This window comes from Ambystoma mexicanum, chromosome 7p (genome assembly GCF_040938575.1).
Source record: "Ambystoma mexicanum isolate Mex_15411 chromosome 7p, UKY_AmexF1_1, whole genome shotgun sequence".
NCBI lineage: Eukaryota > Metazoa > Chordata > Amphibia > Caudata > Ambystomatidae > Ambystoma > Ambystoma mexicanum.
Window position 1 is genome coordinate 435,506,150 of NC_090939.1, and position 18,972 is coordinate 435,525,121.

Here is an 18,972-nt window from a genome sequence, read left to right on the forward strand (position 1 = left end):
ATGACACCATTCTAATAGAGGTGGATAACAGCGACTTAAAGAGTATTACTCTAGCCGCAGGCACCATTATTGGAATGGCGGTTGATGGCCGACATTTTTCCATCGACTTAGTAAATGAACTGTTAGGACCAATCCCCAAGGACTGCGTTGACAGTGACAGTGAGGACCACGCAACACCAGACAGGATTTTTACCCGGCATGGGGGGAACTTCCTGGTGTACACTTCCTGCCCCTATGGTAAGGAAGATGTGACTTGTGACTTCAGGAGGGATGAGGTGATTTTCCAGGTCCATGAGGGCTGCCTTTCCCACCTGAAGCCTCCGGTCCAGATCAGCACTCTGACCAGGGACTTCTCCACCCAGCTGGAGGAGGCCGCGGAGATAGCCAAACCAGAAGTCTTTCCAGGCTTCAGGCAGATGGTGGAAGAGAGAGTCAACCTAGCTGATGCCTGTGTGACTCTGGAACAAAAGCAAAAGTTGAAACAAGTTTTCTTGGATTTCCAAGATCTCTTTGTGGTAGACTCATATGACTGTGGTCGCACTGACATCCACACAACAACAATCCCCACGGACCCTGGCATGACTCCTGTGTTTGTGAAGCAATATCGCTTGCCTCTCGCATCAATGGAGTCCCTTACTGAAATAATTAAGAACCTTGAGTCCCGGGGAATAATCCGTCCAGTCCACAGCACCTTCAATTATCCGGTGCTGGGAATATTGAAGCCAAACGGCCAGTGGAGACTCTGCGCTGACCTCAGGGAACTCAACAAACGGGTCCATACTTCCCGATGGCCTCTGCCCTACATTGACCAAGGGCTGGCCCAGATCCAGGGGTCACAGGTATTCACTGCAATAGACCTGACCAATGGATACTGGACCGTGCCTGTCAGCAGGGAGGACCAATACAAACTGGCTTTTACCTTTGGGGGCCAGCAGTACACATGGACCCGGACTCCCTTCGGATACCTTAACTCCGGTAATGAGTTCAATATTTTCCTACATAAGGCCATGCCCGACCTGGGTGCGAGGGGTAACCTGGCTTATGTAGATGATGTCCTCATTAAAAGTTCATCTGTGGAGGAACACATAGCGGAGATCCGTTATGTTCTGACGCAGTTGAGGGCCGCCGGAGCAAAACTTTCCTTTCAGAAAGCACAGTGGTGTAGAACCCGTGTTAATTTCTTGGGGCATGAGATTACTCCTCAGGGTCTCTGTCCCCAGGAAAAGAAAGTGGAAGCACTTCAGAAACTGAAAGACCCCACAACTCTGCGGGAACTAAGGAGCCTCCTTGGACTGACTAATTACAGCAGAAAGTTCATTGAGGGCTACGCAGAGATCACCAGACCCCTGATTCATCTCCTGAGGGGGGGGTCAAGTGGGAATGGGGTCCAGAACAAGCCGAGGCAGTAAGACAACTCAAGAGAAGCCTCTCACAAGCGCCTTGCCTAGCTTACCCTGTCCGAAACAAAGAGTTCTTCCTGGAGACAGGGTTCTCTAATATGTGCTTGACGGCAGTATTATACCAAAAGCATGACAAGGTCAATAAAGTAATCTCCTATGCGAGCAAAACTTTATCCTCTGTGGAGGAAAAATTCAACGATTGTGAGAAGGCACTCCTGGCGACGGTGTGGGCATTGAAGAATTACCGCCCGTTTATCCAGGGGGAGCACATCATAGTGGAGACTCCACACCAGCCTCTGCAATATCTCCAAAGTGACAGAATCCGGGCCGGAAATGTGAGTAATTCCCGAATTACTTCCTGGATTCTGTCAATGCAAGGCTTTCCTGTGGAGGTCAGATATGGCCAAAACAAGAAGAGTCCACTCGCGCAAGGTCTGGCTGACTTGCATGATTGTGCCAGAGAAAACTGTCTCGAGGACGAAAGTCTAAAAATCAAGGACAACACGGAGGCATACCTTAATTCCCCACACAAAGTCTTTGAAGAGGACAAGTGTGAGGGAATGCCCACTGTCTATGTGGATGGATGCTCTTACCATGTTGACAACAACGGGGAGAAAGAACTGGTGGCTGGCGTAGGGAATGCATGGGTGAATGAGTCCCCAGAACCCTCCGCTGGATACAAAATTGGTCCCCGAAGTAGTCAGGTGGCAGAATTGATGGCTGTGCATCAGGCCATCCTCACTGCTGTCCAGCATCAACTCCGCGAACTGGTCATAATCACAGATTCGGATTATGTACGGAACGGGTTCGTGGAGCACCTGGTTAATTGGAAAACCAGAGGCATGTTATGTGCTAACAACAAACCCTTGAAACATGGGAAGTTGATCCAAAACATTGATGATCTGGTCACCTCGAATGGGATGACCATCTATTGGAAAAAGATTAAGGGTCATTCCAAAGTAGAGGGACCAGACAAAACTGGAAATGACTTAGCTGATCAGCTGGCCAAAACCGGGGCCATCCAAGGGGATCTAATTGAGATTGAGTCCCTGTTGGGGGAAATCCAGGTCACTGCCATCACTAGGTCCCAGACAAATGCTCACAACGACCTTTCAATTGCACAATGGAGTAAGGAGACCCCTGATGCTGATTTGATTACTGCTCAGAAGGGGGATCAAATTATTGGTAAATTTTACCAGCACCTTGAGGACCCTGAGAACTTTCCCCTGACGGATACCGATTACATTGGGAAAGAGGACCTAAGAGTGTTGATGAAATGTCCAAAAATGTTCCGGATCCAAGACGGTTTGTTGGTAAGGAAATCCAAAGCTGGCCACGATCAGTGGGTGGTTCCTACCTCATTCCGAAGCCTGATGTTAAGTCACGCCCATGATGCAGCCACTGCCGGTCACAGGGGGTTTCACACAACATTGGAAATCTTAAGAGAGGTTGCATACTGGCCACACATGGGCCAGGACCTCAACCAATATTTGAAGGGTTGTCTTGTGTGTGCACAATTTCAGCCGACATCCCTCACACACCGGGCGCCTTTACAAAAGAGGGGAATGACACTGCCATGGTCAGATATACAAATCGACTTTGTAGGCCCCGTGATTCGCTCGGCTAGGGGGAATAAGTACATGTTGACCGTCACATGCTTGTTTACCAAGTGGGTGGAATGTCTCCCAGCCCCAAATTGCAAGGCAGAAACTGCAGCTGCCTTGATGATTAACCACATCTTTTCCCGTTTTGGTCTACCTCAAAGGATTGAGTCAGACAGAGGTAGCCACTTCACCAGTGAAGTAATGACAAAGATGTGGGAGATACTGGGGGTCAAGAGAAAGCTGCATATTGCTTATAGACCAGCGTCTTCTGGGGCAGTAGAGAGATATAACCGGACAATTGTGAGCATATTAAAGAAGTTTGTGGCAGATTCTGGGCCAAGTTGGGATATCCGATTACCTCTGGTCCTAATGGCTATCAGATCTACCCCTTCATCTGCAACCAAAATGTCACCATTTGAGTTGATGACTGGGCGCAAGATGGTGCTTCCTCAGCATTTGCTCTACAGGACCCAAGAGCAGACACTGATAAATGCCTCCACTACTCATGAGTATGTGGAGAATTTAAGGAAACACCTCCAACATGCTTTTGCTTATGCTCAGCGGAATCTAGAAAGATCAGCTGATAGCATGAAGACCCACTATGACCTGAAAACTTCCAGGAAGGAATATCAGGTGGGGGACCGGGTCTATCTATACAACTTCCAAAGGAACCAGGCCAAGCAGCGCAAATTTTTGCCTACATGGAAGGGACCCTTTGAGATCATCGACAAGATCTCCCCTGTGGCCTACAAAATCCACATCCCCAAAGGTCCTTTGGCAGAGGGGGAAGACAAGTGGGTCCACATAAACCAGTTGAAATGTTGCCATCCCAGGCACACTCTGCAACAACTGGAGGAATCCTCTGGAATCCTAGCGGGTACTGTCTCAGACCAATTCAGTTCCAACCATAAAACATACCACATCTAGTCTCTAAAATATTGTGATTTGCATGAAACTGTCTCTTAGTTATACTGTTTTTTTTTTCAAAATAAGAATGTAATGTTTTGTTATGGTGAAATGCATATGCTGCCCCACTATCTCGACAGTGGTGAAAAAACGTCTATGAGTAGGTATTGCCGCTCTTCCTTTGTCGTCCTAGGAGAAAGAAGACCTTGAGACTGGCCAAGGAGGATGACCCAGAGACGGGAACGAAGATCCAATGGGCCCAGCTTCCCGCCCTAAAAATTCCCATCAGGACCGGCGAGGAGAACCGATCGATCCGACCGGATGGAGAAAAAGATGCTGAACTGTGCCATCTATTGGAAGAAGATGAGGAAACATCCCAGATCTTGCGAGTCCCATCAGTGAAACCGAATGGCCATCGCAAGAGGGGGGCTTGTGGGATGTATTTACCCATGCATCCGAGCCCTACCTCAAAACTGTGCAGTACTGACATGGAAAACATCATGATGGCCAGAGCTTCCCAGAAAATGCACAGGGAAATGCATGAAGAATAGGCTGCCACCCATTTTTGCCGATGTTATGGGCACAGAAGGACACTGCCTAAAACCACCATTGGACTACCCACACAGTAGTCTGAAACCATTGGGAATGGCAATGCTGATTGCCAAAAGCAAACCCATAACTGTTGGGAATTCATTTTCTTAAATCCCAAAAAGGGGTGCAGTACCAGTACTCACCACTATCCAAAAGCCGGCGTTTTAAAACCACCAGATTTTGTAGAAAACTGAATAAATGAACCCAAAACAGGCCAAAGAAAGACTTACTGAGAGGTGGATCCAATGTAAAGTTATATTCTGAAGTGACTTGAAGGTTTATAACAAGACTGGCTGCGCTGTGGATTTCAGCAGTTTAAGTAAATTTGGACTGAAAGACACTAAAAAAAATCTAAATGTTTAAATTGACTGAGTGACCTACTTTTGAGTGTCACATAGGTTGCAATTGTTTAAATGTCATAGTTTTAAACTTAGAATCAGCCTTCTAGCTGCATATGTGAAAATGTTTAGTTTTATTTGAATGCAGAAACTGGGGAACAGAAATGACAGCTTAAAGAGATTCCAATTTGCCTGGCAACTACCCCCATCAGGAGTGAAACTTGAGTCACAGCTGTGTTCCCAGGCCTAGCTGCCCTTTTGCTGCTCACACTAAGGATATGCCATCTATCTGATAATTGAATTACCTGTGCTCTACAGGAGCTCTGAACAAAGCCTGTCTTGACTCAGGCAAAGGTTTTATTACAGCGATCGTAAAATGTAGCTTCCTCTTGGCAGAAGCTGGGAGGGGCACTGCCTGTGAGAGCAAGCTGGCTTGGCAGAACTGGATAAACCAGTATTTCTACCTTGTGCTGAGAGGAAACCACACCCCTTTGGAGCCAGAACATAACTTTAAAAAGATGGATCATTCATAGAGCGGACATGTGAAAATTTTATAAATGATACCATAATGCTTGTGATTTTTCTGCCCACAGTTTAAGAGGTTTTTAGAACCGGTGGTATGTTCAGGGGGGTGTTAGCGGAAAAGTGGATATTACTCTAAATGTATGCATGTTAAAAATCTGAAACTTCATCAGTTAATGTCCATACTCCCTGCGCACATGTATGTAAAGTTGGGTCAATGTCAGAAATTGAAAAATCAGTTAAAAAGTCAATTATGTGCCATTTCTGAATGCAAGCTCTTAGAAACAGCAGATTTGGACAGAGACCTGGCTAAATTCAGCCACACCATGTATATGTAATTTCAAGCAACTGTGTAACTGTGAAATATGTCTTTTATTATCAAATATAGAATGTGTGCAATCTGACAGAGGAGTGTCCTATCTGCAAGCCATAAAATGACATCCCTCTGACTCACAGTTCATTCCCCAATCAAGTGGGGAATGGAAATTTGACCAATGACAAGTGAGAGGGGCGAGTTTAGTTATGACCAAACACACACACCCACTTGCAGAACATATAAATGGACCACTGAAACTTAGGTAGAGACCTTCAATTCCATTTGCTGCAACGCGCTCTGCCGGACCATACAACATCCAGAGATCCAGACTTCAAATTCATCAACCTCCAGAAAGCCAAACTAGAGACTTCAATCTATCCAGAACTAAGAGACCAGACCAGAGAGCGGGCAGTTCCAGAGACCAGACGCTGTGCCCAGAGAGAGCCCAGTCTAAAACCCTGACCAGATCCGTGATGAGGCCCATTTAACTCAAGAATATAGTGTGAGTACCTAGAAAACTGTGCAGAACCAATCTCCTAGTTAAATAATATAATTCAATCTAGTTTAATTTAAGTAGAACTGCCTCCTAACTGTCACCTGTCATTTGTAAAGCTGTCACTTGTCATTTTCTAGTTGCAAGCTGCACTTGTCTTTTTGAACTTTAAAATTTCAAATCTGAAAAACGACCTTTATTTAATCGCTCATATCTCCGCGACCGTTTGTGCTAGAGACTTGCAGTAACTTTCATTTGAAAGCTTAGAATCTTAGCTTTGAATCGCACCAGGAACCACATTCCTACCTCCTATAGTTTTACCGCAATCGCGGAACACGCATCCGCGAATTTTACCGCGATTTGCAAATTTCTCCACATGTAAAATCAGCTGCTGCTTGCCTTCCATTTGCCAGAAATTCGTTTAACCTGCTAATCATTCCTGAATCATTGCAAGAGTGAGCCTGGACTAATATTAACTAGATACCACTCACCCTGAACCTCTGAAAGGGAATTAAAAGCATTTCCAGCATATTTCTCATCCATTGCTAGCACATATAAAAGCATTTGGGCCTGTGTTTTCAAAACTCCTATCTGTTTTCTTTAAGCTTGCTGGGGATTGAACTGAATTACATTGATTGCATTTCTGAGAACTGTGTGCTTTCCTCCCATTTCCTTGCATTGCATAAAGAGGGTGGGGAGTGGATTGCCAGAGAAAAGTGATTACATTGTTTTGTTGAAATCATATTGAGTATTTTCTATACTGCATTTCATTCATTCAACCTTGCATTTCCTTGAACCCTATAAAGCATTCTCTACCACATTATACTTCTGTACCTATTCACCTGTGTGCTACCTTATCCATTTCATGTCAACTCATTAGTGATTATAAAGAAGTGTGCTAGTGCCAGATTCTCCGTTGTTAATCTTTATCATATCAGATTAAGTGTGATATTCAATTATTAATTTATTATTAAGTGTGATATATATATATTTTAAATTATCAAATAAACCTTTTAACTTGCAAAACAGAACTACTTCTTGGCTCAGTGGGGTCAGGGGGATTCCAAGAGAGGGGTGTTATATAGGGGTAGTCATCCAGAACGCATGAACTGGACATAAAGATATATCAATAAGGGTTTTCATTCAGTATTATAGACTAGGCGTTGACTTAGCTGTAGTGTTGAATTGAATCCTCTTACAACACTACATAGAAACACTGTCAACAAAAGTATTTGAAGCGCATTGAAAGACTACATACTATGTTCGAGGCAATGCCTCAGCAGTAAAATGTCCCAGGCACTGAAAAATATAAAGATTATCTCTGTTGCTGGCAACCCTTTATGTGCACATGTATCTAATCTAGCCCCTCAATTCACCGAAGAAAAGGCTTCTCCCCCCAATTACCTGCAGTTGTCTTACCTTGTGGATTATTGTTTTCAAAGTATAGCAGCAGCCACATCTCCTGTGCTCTGCCAGAGTAATCCAAGGCAGAATGTCTTTGCCACCGAAAACATGCAATTAGGAGATCTTGGAAATGGCATGAGTGTGGTATACGATTTGCTGAAATCTAAGAAGCATGCTTGCTTTGGCGGCACAAGCTTTTCTCATAATATCCCTATATATACACATACACACGTACCTTTGAGGCACTTACATCTCGGTGCATGAAATGCCATCTTGAGTGGCCACGGCAGTGCAAAAATAAAAATACAAGCTCTGTACGATCTCTCAATTAGCCCTCGAGCAAAAGGCCCACTCACTCACTCACTCACTCACTCACTCACTCACTCACTCACTCACTCACTCACATCAGCACTTCGAGATGAGCCAAACATTCAAGTTCATTGCAAAATAAAAAAGCTAACCCTATCCCAAGTTGCCCCTTAAGGTGTTATGTCCTTGAAATCAACCAATGATAGAGCTGTGTCTAGACAAATACAGGCTAGTTGCACTCATTCTCCGACAGTCAGACAAGTTAATTCCAGATGTCTGGACATATTCTTCTGCGCTCTTGTTCAGAAAGTTCAAGGAGCTGGCACAATTTATCCCAGGGTTTTTGTGGGTCTGTGGGGTGCTGCCTTGCAGTTTCTTTACCAGCATCTCACTGCTGTGACGCAGTGCATCTCGAAGCTTCCCGAACTAACCACTCCTCCGCAGGGTCCCGCTGCCATCCCCAGACCACTCCACTGCGCCCTCATCGCTATTAGTCCCATTCTCGTACTTTACAGTGCCCACGTGGAGGTTATCTCGGCTTTGTCCGCGCTCCGTGGGACTGCCATCTTTCAGGAGCTCCCCAACACGGGTCTGATTGATGGCATCAATCCCCTGTTTTCGTGTCTTCGTCGCACACTCTTCTAGTGTCTCAGCTGCCTCTAGCTTGCCTTGCCAGCGGTACAGGGCTCCCAGGCTCTTCAGTGTAGTATTCACAGTCGGACTGTCCACTTTGCAGGCCTTGTACCAGCCCCCATACTCTGCGTATAGCGAATTGTCTTTGTGTTTACCCTTGCTTTCCTCCCTCTCCTCAGCATGCATCCAGATGGGTTTGTTGTCTCCATCAACTGATCCAAATTGTTTCTTATGGGCCTGGGTGAGGATCTCCTTGTAAAAAGCCTCTGAATCCTTGTACTTTCCCTGCTTCAGGTAGCAAGAGGCCAGGTTATTCTTTGTCTTGGCTACATTGGGGTCTTCAGTCCCCAGCTTAGACTGGTAGATCTCGAGTGCCCGACGGTAGTAATACTCCACCTCCTCGTACTTGCCCTGGTTCTGGCGGAGGAGTGCCATATTATTCAGCTGCTTGGCCACATCTGGATGAAACTTCCCCAGTACCTTTTCACGGATCTCCAGTGCCCTCTTGCACAGCGGTTCCGCCTCCTTGTACTTACCTCTCTTGCCATAAAGCACAGCTAAATTGTTCAGTGTGGCGGCAACCGCTGGATGATCTTTGACAAGGGTCTTCTCACCGATGGCCAATGCATCATTCAGAAGGTGGGCTGCCTCTTGGTACTTATTTTGGTCCCTGTACACCAGGGCCAGAATATTCAACATGGTTGCCACATCTGGATGGTCGTGGCCAGAGGTTTTCTCAAGGTCCTCCAGGGCCTACTTGCAGAGTGGCACAGCCACCTCATACCGCCCCTGTGAAGCAAACTGGATCACCAGATTGTGCAGTGTGCGTAGGCGGGCTGGAATCCCATATCCGCCTTGATGGGCCGCTACCTCGCCAGACGTTCGACCTGGGGCTTGTGCTGGCTCCTCATCATTAGGGAACAGGTCATCAAGGGTGTCTTTTGCAGCCTGCTGGCGCTGTTCTCATCCGAGGGGGAGAAATCTTCATCAAACTTCTTGATCTGGTTCATGAACAGCAGGTGGTGCTTCTCCTCCTCCAGCAGTGCCACAGCCTGCTCACTGCACTGCAACTTCTGCTGGGTGTTGGCCAGCTCATCCCGCAGCCACTGGTTCTCCTGCACAGCCGTCACACCTGGGCGTGCAGCTTCTGCTTCTCGGACTCCATGGCGCTTAGGTGGCAAGAAAGAGCAATGATCACCTGAGCTTCCCTAAGCCCCAGCTCGATGGCTTCCAATGAGGAGTGTAGGAGGCTGCACTTCGCCTGCACCACACTAGATTCTTGTTGCTGCTCGAGATTCTTCATGGTGTCCAGGAGGGTGGACAGGATGGAGTTGTGCTCAATTCGGAGGGTCTCCAGCCCCTGGATCACAGCATTGGTACTCAGAAAAATATCCTCCTCGGAAAGCTTCTCCAGCTTTTCCTCACATGGGAATTCCATGCTATTGCTAAATAGTTGAATTGGAATCACCATTGTAAACTGACTTGAGTTTTGATCAAGGGAAAGTAATTTGGTTTGAACATTACTGTACACCTACTAATGTACGCAAGGGTGGCAATAGTCCTATATTGAGAAATCTTTTTCTTTTGATGAATACCAATTTAAATTTGATGGTGAAACTGAATTCTATATTTTAATATCATGTTTGAAATTTGAGTAAAAACCTTTGATGCACTAAGAGCAATTGTGGAATTACTTCTTTGAATTGAACAATTGTGAACATTCTTTTGATGTTAAAATATTGTCAGGGTAATTCATAGAATTCCGCACAAAAGTGGCGCACGCAGCTGGTGCACAGTGTGCGCGTGCGAATGTCTGCGCCATCCGCGTGTGCTAAATTCGATATCCGCGCACAGCGTATTCATGGATTTCAACCTCCAAAACCAGCCCTGGCGCAGAGTGGCTCAGCGACCCTGCAGCTGCGCCAGTTACGCCCCCAAGAACGCCCTTGCGCAAGGAAAAGCCATCAAAATTCACAATTCATCGCAAAGGGCTGCGCTAACCCTGGACTAGTATACAGGGCTGCCAAACAGGAAATGGCGAGCGGGGAACGTGTATTACTGGGGTGCGTGGGAAGTTCCACATGTGAAATCAGCAGGGTACGTGTATTTCTGGGGTGCGGGGAAGTTCAACATGCGATTACAGCAGGGTACATGTATTACAGGGGTGCGCAGGAAGTTCCACACGCGATTCCAGCAGGGTACGTTTATTACTGGGGTGCGGGGAATTTTTACACGCGATTTCAGCAGGGTACCAGTATTACTGGGGTGCGCGGGAAGTTCCACACGCGATTCCAGTAGGGTATGTGTATTTCTGGGGTGCGGGGAACTTTTACACGCAATTTCAGCAGGGTACCTGTATTACTGGGGTGCCCGGGAAGTTACACACGCGATTTCAGCAGGGTATGTGTATTTCTGGGGTGCGAGGAAGTTTAACACGCGATTTCAGCAGGGTAGGTGTCTTACTGGTGTGCGCGGGAAGTTACACACGCGATTTCAGCAGGGTACGTGCATTTCTGGGGTGCGGGGAAGTTTGACACGCGATTTTAGCAGGGCACGTGTATTACAGGGGTGCGCGGGAAGTTACACACGCAATTTCAGCAGGGTACCTGTATTTCTGGGGTGCGGGGAAGTTCAACACACGATTACAGCAGGGTACGTGTATTACAGGGGTGCGCGGGAATTCCCACACGCAATTCCAGCAGGGTACGTGTATTTCTGGGGTGCGGGGAAGTTTCACACGCGATTACAGCAGGGTACGTGTATTTCTGGGGTGCGTGGAAGTGTAACACACAATCACAGCAGGGTACCTGTATTACTGGGGTGCGCGGGAAGTCCCACACATGATTCCAGCAGGGTACGTGTATTTCTGGGGTGCAGGGAAGTTTCACACGCGATTTCAGCAGGGTACCTGTATTACTGGGGTGAGCGGGAAGTTCCACACGCGATAGGACCTGTGCGAGTGGGGTACGTGTATTCCGGAGGTGCAGGGGAGTCCTACATGTGAATTGGCAGTGTGGGTCCTCCCAGGTGTTCCGTCTACACCCTCCACGGCCCCTGCAGGCAGACCACACCACAGGGAACTACCCTGCACCCCTGGTCATGTCCCGCAGGCAGGCAATCCACCATGGGCATGCCCCTCCAGCCAAGCCACATGTCACCTTGCACTAGTGATCACCAACGCATTACCCCCTTGCACCCCCACCACCCAGCAGTGCAGGGCACCTGCCAGCAGGCACACACTCATCTCCCCCAGCACCCCCAGCCCCCAGCAGTGTGGAGCACCTGCCAGCAGGCCCCCACTCATGTCCCACCCATGTCCCCTTACACCCCCACCCCCCAGCAGTGCAGGGCACCTTCCAGCAGGCCCCCACTCATGTCCCCTTGCACACCCACCCCCCAGCAGTGCAGGGCACCTGCCAGCAGGCCCCCACTCATGTACCACTCATGTCCCCTTGCACCCCCACCCCCAGCAGTACGGGGCACCTGCCAGCAGGCCCCCACTCATGTCCCGTTGCACCCCCACACCCCAGCAGTGCGGGGCACCTGCCAGCAGGCCCCCACTCATGTCCCCCAGCACCCCCACCCCCCAGCAGTGCAGGTCACCTGCCAGCAGGCCCTGACACATGTCCACCAGCCAACACGTCATCACAATCTAGATCCCTGGCCCTTATGGCCAGCCACCACATGCCAAAGAACCACCCAAGTATTGCACCCACCCACATAGAAATGCCAATTACATGATACAACCCCAATGGCAAGTATGTAAATGAAGACATGTCCCTCACACACACACAATGGGTGCAAGTGAATCTCAAAACCCATATCATGATATGCATGAAACCAATGAGATAATACCACACATCGAAGTTTGAAGAAAAAAATGTATTAAAAGCAACATGAATGGAATTAAAATCAAACAAACGACAATGGAAATTAAAAAAGAAAAGCTGCATGTCTGCAAAATAATGAAAAACAACAAATCATAATCCAAAGGAAAGGTGTCCAAAGTCACAGTTCCAAAAATGAAATCCAAGGGAAAAACAAAACTGAAAACCATTGCTCCATGGGGAAATCCAAACAAAAAAGTAGAATCCAACAGTCAACTATACACAGATGAACAATCCAGGGTCCATGATCCCAACTGAAGAAATGAAACCTATCAAAAACTCCTACCTAATAAAAAAACTATATACAAAAATGTGGTCCATTGTCCAAAAGGTCCAAAATAAAGAAAAAAACAAAGGAAACCTAATTCTAACTAAATAACTATTTACAAGGGCAGCGGGCAAGTCCAACGGCTCACATGTTGATGTTCCGGGCTAGGGCATCATCGAACTCCTGCTCGATGGCCCTGAGGGTTCGCAGGGGCGATGACATCTGGAACTCCAGGTCCCTGTGAATGGCCTCGAGGCACTCGGCCCGCCTCAGGGCCCTACGCATGGAGTTCTCCGCCCTGACCATTGTGAGCCGTGCCTCTCCCGCCCGCTGCCGCTCCGCATCTATCGCATGGCCCAATCGCTGCCACACTGAAGACACTTCCCGTCCTGGGTCCCCCTGCCCTCCGGCCGATGCCTGCCCCTCCGATGTTGATGGCCCCGAGCCATCGTTGCTCCCACCTACAGCCTGCTCCTGCTGCTGCTGTCCATGTGCCCTGTCCGATGGTGCCTGTACATCCTCCATCTGCTGGTCTCCAGTTGTGGTGTCCACCCCTGCTGGACCGCTGACTCCCGACTGTGGCAGGGATGTGAGCTCCACCAAGCTGGCTGTTTTGGTCAGGCCAGGTCCACAAGGGGCCCTGGTGGAATCTGGGCCGGAAGACGATGTGGAGAATGACCGGCGCATAGCCTCCACAGAGGAGGAGAGGTCCGCCAGAGTGCGCGTCACATTTAGGAACCCTCCGACCATGGCCCCTCCCAGCAGTGCCACGTCACGACGCTGCTCTTCGTGATGGCGCCCAGGAAGAATGCACATCACGAATGACACACGTGCGCAATGCGACACCCACCAGGACGGATCCCATACGGTCGCGGGACCCCTCGTCTGCAGGTAGTGGAGAGGCAGGTGATATGGCACTCTCCCATACCTGCGGACGGGCCTGGGACGGGGCCTCCCTGCTAGTGCATGATGGTGCAGTCACAGGGTCAAGGACAGCGACATGCACAGGCCCCTCCGCGGTGATCTGTGCTGCCTCCTGACCCTGGCCCTGGACTGCACCACTTGCACCAGTGGTACTACCCCCACCAGGCCCCATGTGCGACTCAGTAGCGGGCTCCTCCTCCTCTGTGGAGACCACCAACCTGGATGACTCCACATCGTCTTCCGCCATTGGAAGCCCCTGTGGGGGCTCACCCGGCCCTTCCGCCACAGCCGTTGAGGCAGACGCAGCACCAGCCCCCTCGCTCCCGGGTGATGGTAATTCCTGGGAGGGTGGCTGGGCCTTGCGTCGCCGCCCAGTGGAGGCATCCCCGCCGCTTGGCTCCACAGCGCCGTCTCCGCCCGCTTCTTCACTTGACGCTGCGTAGAGGGAGACATAGAACACAAGCATCAGGGTACAGTACAAAATACCCTAGACAGGAAGCAATAACACATGAGTGGCACTGTCAAATGTCACTTCCATCCTGTCATTCCACAACACATGGGTGAATGCACACAACACACATGCAGAAACAGTCCGTGCACCTGCAATTCACATCCATGTAGAAGGGCCCCTGTAAACCAAAATGTTGCCTTCAAAGTCACATGCATCCATGGCGTTTCAAAGTCACACACACACTTCTCAGGCACACACACACACATGTGCACCATACATGTACATGACATCAGCACCCATTCCTCACCCCCCTCCATGTCCAGGAACAGAGACAGCCATGCATTCATGTGTGCATTCCACATAGAGCTCCCATGTTGCTTTAAAACACATGCACCAACCATGTGGCTCACACATAACTGGTCTCACATGCATGACCATGATGTCCCTGCACACACACATATCCATACATGGCCTATGTCACACATACAGGCAAGCATCAGACTACCAGCACACTGCAACATGCACTGTCTCACACAGCAATGCTTGGCCACTTACCGCTCAACTCCAGACGGGTCTGCCTCCGAAGGATCTGGGCGTGGAGGGCTGGGCCTACGTGTTCCAGGACCCTCATCTGGATGGCACTCAGGCATGCCCGGCCCCCCTCCGCGAGGCGCCAGGCCTTGTGGAGGGTCCTGGACCTGAAGTCCTCCCAGCGCTTCTTGACGTGCTTGATGTCACGGGTTGCCACCCTCTCCGCATTGATGGCAACCACTACGTCGTCCCAGATCCTCTCCCGTCCTTCCTTGTTGGCGCGTGATGTTCCGAAGAGGGCATCATAATGCCCCAGGACATGCTCCACCAGGACACCAACTTCGGTGGCAGTGAAGCTGGTGGCCCTCTGCCTCTCTGTCTGGGGGTTGCCAGTGGTGCCAGATGGTGTAGTGCCCGACATGGCAACCCCAGAGGCAGGAGTGGGTGGGCAACTGCGTCCTGGGGCTGGGCTGTGGAGCGATGGAATCCCAGTCGGGAGTCTTCTGTTCCAGCAGGGGTGGACACAGCAACTGGACCCCTGCAGATGGCTGACGTGCAGGCACCAAATAGCAGGGCACGTGGGCAGCAGGCAATCAGGCAGCAGCAGATGGCAGGTGGGAGCGTGCTCGGGGATCTGGGGGGCAGTAATGCGGCCTTCTGGGCAGGAGCTTGGTCTTCCGTGTGTGAACGCGTGGCCAGCTTGATACGGAGTGATTTGGCACGTGAAAATCTAGCACGTCAGCGTGTAATTTGAGGAAAGGCCCTTAGCGCGTAAGCGCGTCAGCACGCGTACGCGATTTCATTGGACCAAAGGCCCTTAGCGCGTAAGTGCGTCTGTGACGTGCGCGCGCGGGCGTTTCCCTGAACCCGAGTGCATGTTACACGTCCAAGAACTGCACATCCGAGTGTCAGCTCGTGTAATTGGAGGTTAGGGCCTTAGCGCGTATACGCGGAAGTGACGTTGCACGTGTGGGCCGGTTCAAAAGGCACGTGTAGGACGTCATTTCCTTGTATGTGCTTTTCGTGGAGAGCGAGTGGGTGAATTCTGTACTTCTTGTCGGTTCACACGCGATTTACTTCACAGCGTTTCTAGTTCGTACGCCCTGTTACCTCTGACAACTTTTTTCGGATTTTCTGTTGGGCCTGTTTCCTCAAACAGCGTGTTAGGCGGAAACCTGTGCAGTTCCCTCTGGGACCACTGCCAAAGATTTAGGACTACAGGTGTTTGGCAGTAAACCCACTTGGTAGCAGTCTGCACCACACAGATTCACTGTTGGTAGCGGTGGCTGAGCAGTCAGACTTCTCTCAAGAAAAGTTAAGCAGTATGTGGAGTATACAAGATAGGGCAATTCTTCACAGTTTGACAAGCAAACACGCAACGAGGCTCAGTGTAAAGATATTAAGGTATTTATTTATAACGAAACATCTAACAAAAACACTATGGCACTATCACGGCAAACAAATCAAACAAAATTACTCTACGAAGAAGAAACGATCAATCCCCCTAGCAATATTTCGACAAGTCTAGGTTTTACCGGCACCACTTATTTACAGACAGAGGTGTATGCCTCAACCTAGATGGCACTCTAATATTAGTTAGGAAGGGAGAGAAAAATATAGGCAGGTTATGCAAGTAACACAGTTCAATACTTCACGGGAAAAAAATGCAAGGCGAGAAGGCAAGAATCACAATAGAGCATAAAGTTCAGAGGCCAGGCCCACTCGGAGAGAGGCAAGGCGATATGTCCCAAAAGTCTCTAGTGGAAATGCGTTCGAGTCTTTGTGGCAAATGTTATCGGCAGATTGAACCAGTTCAGAACAATACGGGAGAAAGCTTGGAGGCGACCCAACGGAAAGGAGAGGATTAAGACACCTCACTCGAACCGATCGAAAGGGAAGCCAGGCGGACACGGTACCTTGTTGTGGAGGGCAGCTCCGGCGGGGGCAGTAGTTCCTGGTGGTGGATGCACGTCGGGTCTTTGCCAAGAGTAGAGATGTTCTCGTCGTCGAAGAAAAGTGAAGTCCGGTGCACCACCAGGGAAGAGACCAGCCGCGGAGTGCTCCGTCACAAGGCACCACCTTTTGCTCGCGGTACAGGGGTAGTGGCTATCCGGTTGCCAAGGTGCTCTGCACGGGCAATTCGACCACTGCGTCCTGAGGCGAATAAAAAGCAAAGGGGACTGGTTGTTCCCACCAGTCAGGGGAAGAGACTCTCCGGCAGGGAGACCTCCTCTGTCGTCGGGAAGTGGTGAGTCGGTTCAGCAGGGATCCACCGGAGGTGTCGTCGTGCAGGTCGGCTCAGCGTTACCCTCGTCGGATTCTTAGGTCCTGTGGCGACTTCTGAAGATCCAGTCCCAAAAGCCCTGCTTTTATGCAGAAAACCCCCATTCATTCAGCCTAGCTGTCAATCAGCACATGCTAAGTGGTGAGCGGGGAGGCTCACCACTTGGGCCAATCACTCCAGAGTGCGACCGGGGTTGGCAAGGCAACTCGGTCCAGGGTGCCTAAACCCCCTCCCACACACCTGTGGTAACCCAGACAGAATGGCACCTCTTTAGAGGGTCTTTGTACAGAGCCCGCCAAAAGTGGAACAAAGGGCTCAACCTTTGGTTTATGAGTCACAGAGACGAACACAGACGCCATTTTAAAAACCGAGTTCTGGCAGAAAATACCATCCGATAAACTTATTTAAGATAAGTAGAGCGGTGGTACGTTAGAGATTAACGAGAAAAAGTATCAATCTCCAACAATGGGACGAATCCCATAGGGTTATGTTCGGGGTCGAACATAAAAAGTAGTTTCCACTGCCACCAGCCAAAACTCGACGAGGGGGGACGGGACTGTGCCCCCTCGAATAACAGATCCAGGAGTAATCGAATTACCCCGACTAGTACGTCCACAATAAGGTGGTTTGTACTAGTTCTGTTAGTAAATTTAGGTCTAGTAAAGCCAATGGTGACTTTACATGCCCGGGGAGACAGTAGTCAGTCCCCGGGTATGGAGTCTATGGTGGGGGTCTGCTAGGACGCCCCAGTGCTACGGCACGTAGGGTGCGGTGTAACACACATAGAAAAACATACAAGACCCTATGGAGTAAAAGACCCATAGCCCATAGAACACATTGACATTCAAAGGAATTACACACATACATGTCCAAGAGCGGGAGAAAAGAGTCCCACTCTTGGCAGGATGGAAAAAAACAAACTCCAGAAATCCAGCAAAGCTGCTGGGGGACTCACTAGGTTAGGAAATTCAGCCTAAACAGAGAATTCTCCCTAACACTTGCTTCCCCCAGACTAAGGGACAGGAGGATTAATCCACTCCTGGATGAATCTCATACCTCTAGTCGATGACATACATCCTAGAGAGACCATCAGCATTTTGGTGGTGACACCCTGACCTGTGCTCAATGGTGAAATCAAACCCTTGCAGGCAGATCGACCATCTCAATAGTTTTGGGTTTTCCCCTTTCATTTGCATTAACCATCTCAAGGGTTGGTGGTCAGTCTGAATGACAAAAGTAGAACCATACAAGTACGGCCTAAACTTCTTCAGAGCCCACACGATAGCAAAGCACTCTCTTTCGATTGTTGCCCACCTTGTTTCAGGATCCTTCAGCTTGCGGCTGATGAAGCAAACGGGGTGCTCCCTACCTTTCCCATCCAGTTGACTGAGTACGGCACCTATTCCTACATTTGAAGCATCTGTCTGCACAATGAAGTGTTGGCGGTAATCAGGAGCTCTGAGTACTGGGGCTTGGCAAAGAGCCTTTTTCAGGTTTTCAAAAGCCTGATTGCACTCCTCGTTCCATCTAACCTTCTTAGGAAATTTGGGCGAGGAGATGACATTCAATGGAGAAGCTATGGTCCCATAGTTCTCTATGAAATTCCTGTAATACCCAGTGAGGCCTAGGAAGGCTCTCACTTGGGTTTGAGTAGTCGGTGTTGTCCAATTTTGCACAGCTTCAATTTTACTGAGCAAAGGCCTTATTTCTCCACCTCCTACCTCATGTCCAAGATAGACTACCTTACTCTGTCCAATTTGGCATTTACTCGCCTTTATGGTCAGATTGGCTCGTCCAAGAGCCTGCAAAACATCTCTCAGGTGGGTTACGTGTTCTTCCCAGGAATTGCTGAACACTGCGATGTCATCCAAGTATGCCATGCAGAAGTCCTCCATCCCATTCAGAACCTGGTTTACCATCAGTTGAAACGTAGCAGGTGCATTCTTCAATCCGAAAGGCATTACCTGAAACTGGTATAAGCCAACGGGGGTAGAAAATGCAGTTTTCTCCTTGGCATGGTCTGTCAGGGCTATTTGCCAATAGCCTGACGTCAAGTCAAATGTGCTGAGGAACTTGGCGGCGCCAAGTTTATCCACCAACTCATCTGTTCT

The 18,972-nt window shown here is 49.2% G+C and overlaps 1 pseudogene; it reads right to left on the reverse strand.

Moving 5' to 3' along the window:
- Positions 1-8,075: 8,075 nt before the first annotated feature.
- Positions 8,076-9,987, reverse strand: LOC138525947 (kinesin light chain 2 pseudogene; annotated as a pseudogene).
- Between the last annotated feature and the right edge of the window lie 8,985 nt (positions 9,988-18,972).